This window comes from Mastomys coucha, unplaced genomic scaffold (genome assembly GCF_008632895.1).
Source record: "Mastomys coucha isolate ucsf_1 unplaced genomic scaffold, UCSF_Mcou_1 pScaffold21, whole genome shotgun sequence".
NCBI lineage: Eukaryota > Metazoa > Chordata > Mammalia > Rodentia > Muridae > Mastomys > Mastomys coucha.
Genome location: NW_022196904.1, coordinates 93,780,302 through 93,787,027, shown reverse-complemented (window position 1 = coordinate 93,787,027; position 6,726 = coordinate 93,780,302). Strand labels below are relative to the sequence as shown.

Sequence of the window (6,726 nt, the reverse complement as noted above, 5' to 3'; positions counted from 1 at the left end):
TAATTTCCTCTATCAGCATTGTGAGATATGATTTTAGATCCAATTCTTGCTTTTCTGGTGTTTTGGGACATCCAGAACTTGCTGCAATGGGAGTACTAGGTTCTGATGAAGCCAAGTAGTCTTGGTTTATGTTGGTAGGATTCTTGCGTTTGCCTTTCGCCATCTCTTGCTTTTTGGTGTTAGATGTTCTTAGTGTCTCTGGCTAGAGCTTGTCCTGTCCCTGCCGCCCTACAAGTCCCCTGCAACTTGTGGGGCCTGTTCCTCCAAGCTGGCTACTCTGGTCTTAGAAACTCACCAGAGAGGAAATGGAGGCTCTCGCCTGAGTCTCTGGCTTAAGGCCTTCCCTGGAGGTAGGCCCTCCACTTGCAGGGAAGGGGCAGAGAAGGAAGCTGATCCTCCTCTGTCACTCAGAAGCTGAGAGGATCATGTCCCTGCCGCCCTGCAGCTCCCCTGGGATTTGTGGGGCCTGTGCCTCCTGGCTGGCTGCTCTGGTCTCAGAAACTCACCCGAGAGAAAATGGGGCATCTCTTTCTTTAGGTTAAGGAAGTTTTCTGCTATAATTTTGTTGAAGATATTTACTGGCCATTTAAGTTGGAGGTCTTCCCTCTTTTCTATGCCTATTATACTTAGGTTTGATCTTCTCATTGTGTCCTGGATTTCCTGGATATTTTGGGTTAGGAACTTTTTGCATTTTGTGTTTTCTTTGACTGTTGTGTCAATGTTTTCTATGGTATCTTCTGCACCTGAGATTCTTTCTTTTATCTCTTATATTCTGTTCATGATGTTTGCATCTCTGTTTCCTGACTTCTTTCCTAGGATTTCTATCTCCAGACTTGTCTCTCTTTGTGATTTCTTAACTGTTTCTACTTCCATTTTTAGGTCCTGGATTGTTTTGTTCAGTTCCTTCACCTGTTTGGTTGTGCTTTCCTGTAATTCTTTAAGGAATTTTTGTGTTTCCTTTTTAAGGGCTTGAACCTGTTTACCTGTGTTCTCCTGTATTTCTTTAAGGGGGTTATTCATGTTCTCCTTAAATTCCTCTATCACCACTGTGAGATATGTTTTTTTTTTTTGAGATATGCCTTTTTGTTATTTCATACATCATTTAGGCAAGTCCCATTTCGTCTTTTGTTTTCTCTCTTCTTTTCTAGCCCACTCTCCTACAGCCTGTGAGAATTTATACACCCAGTAGCATTTTCATCTTTATAAAATACATACATCATAAAACTTACCATTTTAAAGTTTGCAGTTCAGTGGCCCATAGAGCAGCCACAATGCTGTGTTATTATCACTTTTCTCTGGCTCCAACATTTTTTCATCTTTTAGAAAGCAAACACAAAGTGATATCATTAAGCATTACTTCCCTAGTCATCTCTACTCCCATCCAGTTCCTAGAAAACATTACTTTGTTTTCTATTTTTATGATTTGGTCCATTCTGGATAGCTCATATGATGGAGACATGTTACGTAGGCTGTTCAACTGTAAGTTCTGTTTCTTTGTATGTCTTTTTGTTTTTTTTTTTTTGAGACAGGGTTTCTCTGTACAGCCCTGACTGGCCTGGAACTCACTCTATAGACCAGGCTGGCCTGGAACTTACTCTATAGACCAGGCTGGCCTCAAACTCAGAAATCCACCTGCCTCTGCCTCCCAAGTGCTGGGGTTAAAGGCGTGTGCCTCCACTGTCTGGCTTCTTCTTCTTCTTCTTCTTCTTCTTCTTCTTCTTCTTCTTCTTCTTCTTCTTCTTCTTCTTCTTCTTCTTCTTCCATCAGCATTATACTTTGTTGAGCACTATAATTTTTGTTTTGATTTGAACTTTCTTGATGTATTTTTATTTTCAATATTTATTATGTTTATTGGCTTTTATAAAAATCTCTTTAAAGTGTATCATATTTTTGATCCATACTAATCTTTCATAGCTTCTTCATTCTTTTTACCTTTGTCCACCACTCCTAGTTTACTTCCAAAAGTCTTACTTACATTTTGATCTCTCTCTCTCTCTCTCTCTCTCTCTCTCTCCCTCATACATACAACACACATACACACATAATATATATATATATATATATATATATATATATATATATATACATATACATATATATATGTCTGTATATAAAATCTTAAATTCACAACTGAGAGAAAAAATGCTATTTTCATCTTTCTGGGTCTGGTGTGTTTCGTGTAAATTGAGGATTTCAAGTTGTGTACACTTTCCAGGAAATAATGTAACTGTATTCCTATTGTGGAATAACACCCCAAAGTATACAAATACAATATTTTCTTTATCTATTCAGTGTATTATGGGTAACTAGTCACCATGTGAATACTGTTCGCTTTTGTCCAATGCATGATTATATTAGTTTACTAGATTAGTATGATGTGCCATAGACACATGTCAGTATGTTCCTTTTACCCTATTATTTTTTACAACAAATACTTTAGCATGGCATGGATGTGAGGTATGCTGTGGTCCATTTTAGCTGAGATGTCCACATTTATTTTATGCTTCTGTTGTGGTAGTAAAGATGCTGTCTAGGAGCATCTTTCTGTCCCATTCTTATTTGGTCTACTTGGATCCTTATAACTAACTTAGGATTTTAATAATTCCAATTCTTTGTGTTAACAAACTTTTTGAGGATGGTACAGATATAGGTTGTATGCCAGAGCTTGAGTTATGGAGACTGTGCAATGCCACGTGGATGCATGGAAACTCAAGTACTCTATTAGAACTGTAACTTCCCAACAATCTTTGAATACTGTAAGATTATTGGTACTAGTTTTGGCAATGAGTTTTTTAAATTGATACCAGAAACACAGGCAAGAAATCATAAACAGATGAAAGGCCTTGTGAAAGGAGTAATCGAGAGTACTACCACACAGATCATAAAGGTTAATATCTAATAGAGGTAAGACAATCTATATATAAGATGGAGATATGTAAAGGACAGTGAGGTATTTCTCAAAGGAAGATATTTATTATACCAACAGGTATATAAACTTCCTTTTTCTCATTTTTATTAGTTTTTTGAGACTATCATAAAATGCATTTTGATCACATTCACCTCTCTCCCTCCTCCTCCAAATCCACCCCTTCAATACCCCACACCCAAGAACAGTTGATGATAACTATATATTCATGTATCTGTGGCCTTCCATTGGAGTATTGCCAACCCACTAAGAGTATATTTTGTTATATAAGGGAACATACGTGGACTGAAAAAAAGCTATCTTCAGTAAGATGAGCCAAACAGAGAAAATCACTATAAGATCTCAACTATGTGCTTAAAAACTATGTAATTCCTAAAGAGAGACAACATAAGGCTAATTACAAGAGGCCAGGTTATGAGTGAGGTTTGGGAAATGAAGTCAAAATGAAAAGCTTTGATCACAGGGAATAGGTACATATTAGAGATCATTTGTATAGAGCAATGCTTGTTATAGACACTGATATGATTTACTTGGGAAGAGTATATCTTACTACTCTCAAATTGACAAATCTAAGGTAATTGACTTGCTAATTCCCTTGACTATAATCATTTCTTATAATATGCCTAGACATCAAGATATTGTATATTATAAACACATAGAATCTTTAATTGTCATTATCTTCATTAAACCTGACAAAAAGTTAGAGCAATCAATCATTATTATCATTTGTAATATTTGATACTTCTAATTTCTTCTATCATTAATCTTGGGAAGAGTTAAATTTTGTTACCTTTCAGAGCCTCCCCTTAATTTGCTATGTTGGGAAAAATTGTGTGTTTATGTTATAATTTACTACTTTACACTTTTCTTTGTTAGGACTTCACTTTTGATTGTTGTGTTTTTTGCTTGTTTATGATCACTTTAGATGGACCTTTAACTTACTCTCAGAGTTTCTTTTTACATCTGTGTTTATGTCAGGCACATGTGTAAAGGCACATGTGCATGTTTACATGTCTTTTGACACAACTGTTGGTGTATCACAGCAGTTTTCACAGAACAAACACTTCTTTGATGTCTATGTGTAGATGTCCATTTTTAGTGAAATACATTGAGATAAACCAGGTTCTATCAGAGAATCACAATGCTGGAAAATTGGTTCATCTATCCATAAACAAAAGAAACCACAAAAGAGATTCTGTGAAGGACAGAAACTGAGGATGAATAGGAAGATAGTAGCAAGAATCACAGAAATGTTCTGGGAGTTTAAAAGTTTATTTTGAAATAATAATCAAGTACATTGTATCAGTACAAGTAAAGGCATAGATAATTAAAACAAAGAAGTAAAGGAGTAGTGATAGTTCCCGTCCTTGTATCTTGTGTGCTCAAAAAGTTACTGATAGGAAGAACTCTCCAGAGGCCACACAATATGCTCTATCAAGGTTCCCATGATACGTTGGTTGCATTCTTAGGGGAAATGGGCCCAAGGAAAATGCATAAATTACTTAGGCTCAGCAAGCAAATAGTGTGTTACAGGATTACCCTGAATGACATAGTGATTTGGAAAACAAGGTAAGTCATAATGTGTTTAACTAAGAAAAAATATTAAGGGATATGGAGAAAGGGTATCTACCCAGATATAAGGAGGGGATGGAAGGATTGTGAAATTATAAGTACCAGATGCAGAAAAATAATACATACTCATGCAAACTTCAAGGCTGTTCCTTCCCTGCACACACTTTTTGCTATGGCCATACAAAATTTCACAAGCAAAACTAAGAAATAAAATCTGAATATGGCTTTGCACCAATGTCTGCTCTTTCTAATCCTGTATAACTGATCCTGCAGTCTGAACTGCAAGAAAAAATAGACTCTGCTTCTCCGTTTACAAAGAGGCATCAAGGGAATCCAAATGCATGTTTTTGAATTAGTGAATTTATGTCATCATTTAAGTGTATCATGGACGACGGCTGTTTAGAATTGACATTTATGAAATAGTACCCAGAAAGCAGAGGGGAAGCTCTGAGAGAGGGAACATACTCTACAATACACAGTTGGGCATGCAGTTGCAGAATAGGTACAGAAAAGAAAGCTCAGGTACGTATCTTCTCTGTGCTTCTAAGTGGGCACATGGTTGTGTGAGAACACGATGTTCTTCTGAGAGGTCCATAGGCAAAAGGTTTTATGGTTTGTAGTTTCAATGTGTTATCAGTTTCTGCTTCATGGAGATTCTGCCATTGCCCTGAATGCCAGTTACATATGACTCATCAGCCTACCAGGTCTTCCTAAGGTCAGCAAAGGGCCATAGATTGCTTTTTTGCATACTGATTAGTCAGTGTGCTTCCATTTCCCTCACTTTGATCTTATTCTTTTACTTTAACAAAATGCCTTTTCCTCTTTACCTGTTGTGCTTTGGTGTGGGGAACACCTTAGAGCAGATAGGTAAGTTGGCAAAGAGCTCGACTTCTAAGCATGAGAAACTGAATTTGATCCAAAGAGATACATACATGTCTACACCTACCTACTCCCATGCACATACACATGAACACAGTGTTCCTCAAACAACTTCTAAAGTTATCAAATTATTTTCCATTTTTGCAGTGTTTTTATAGGCCTTAAATGGGCACCTCTAGGAATATGTGTGTGTCATCATATGTTTAAAGAGACACTGGTATGGTTAAATACTCTTGTAAGTCTAAAGATAGAACTCTAAATAAGTGAAGGAATGAGCTTCATATTTGTTTTCTTCAGGAGTTTAATTTATTACTTGTTCAGAATTTACTATAATAGCAGTATCTATTGAACATGGTACTGGGATAGAATCAGAGAAGTAACTAAACAGAAATATCTTGAGTATTTCTGTCTCTTCCATGTACATAGCTTGAAGTATATTGGAAAATTGTGTAGCTCTCTTTTCCAATAGCCGGACCATATCTGGAGAGGTTTTTTTTTTAATTTAACATATTATTTATTCAATGAAAGTTTTGTCTGTATTAAGACAATCTTTCAATTCATGTTTTCATCATAGTTAAAATGAGCAAAATAATTTTTATCAAGTATATTTTCTCTCTCATTGTCTTTATTTTCCAAACCTGGTGAAACTTTGTAATAGAGTTATAATGGACATGAATGATTTATTTCCTATGATAAAAATTAAAACATCTACAGCTTCATCTCTTCATATAAATATGAAAACAGAACTTCTACATGACACAACTTTTTCACAAAAAGGAACAAAGGAAGGTAAGTTATTTATTCTGATCTCAGAACCAGACCAACCCTGTACATAACATCACAGACAAACAACATTGTATATACAACATTTGGGGGTGGGGTTAGCTTCTCAAATAAAGAAAGGTGAAAATAACAGGTACCTGAGTAACTCCTATGTATATTAAGCAAAAGCATATGTAATACTTTGTATACCAACCCAGGAATTTCATCCTCTCCATGTATTCCTGTCCACTCTGCAGTCTGTATTTCTTTTTGCCCCTCTTCTTTGTATCAGTCTTGTTCTTACAGGATTTCAGTTAAGTAATGGTGGCTATATAGCTGATCTGGTGTGAAATTATGGAAACTTACACATTAAATGAAGAGTATTTTTCTTACTCTACAAATATAAATGGGACATTTAAAGGTTATTTTTGTATGTTATTAGGAATGAAGATAAAAGGCTAAATAGACAAATAAAAAGCATACTTATCATAATTAAGACTTATTTGTATTGAATACAGCATCTATGACTGAGAGAATGTCCCTGGCTAATGACACACAAGTCCATCCTTCTTCATTTCTCCTGCTGG

The 6,726-nt window shown here is 35.8% G+C and overlaps 1 protein-coding gene across 1 annotated transcript in view; it reads left to right on the top strand.

The window, feature by feature from the left end:
• Nucleotides 1–6,726, top strand: part of LOC116100774 (olfactory receptor 52E8) — a 51,365-nt gene that overhangs the window by 43,700 nt on the left and 939 nt on the right. The gene's annotated exons all lie outside the window — the stretch shown is intronic.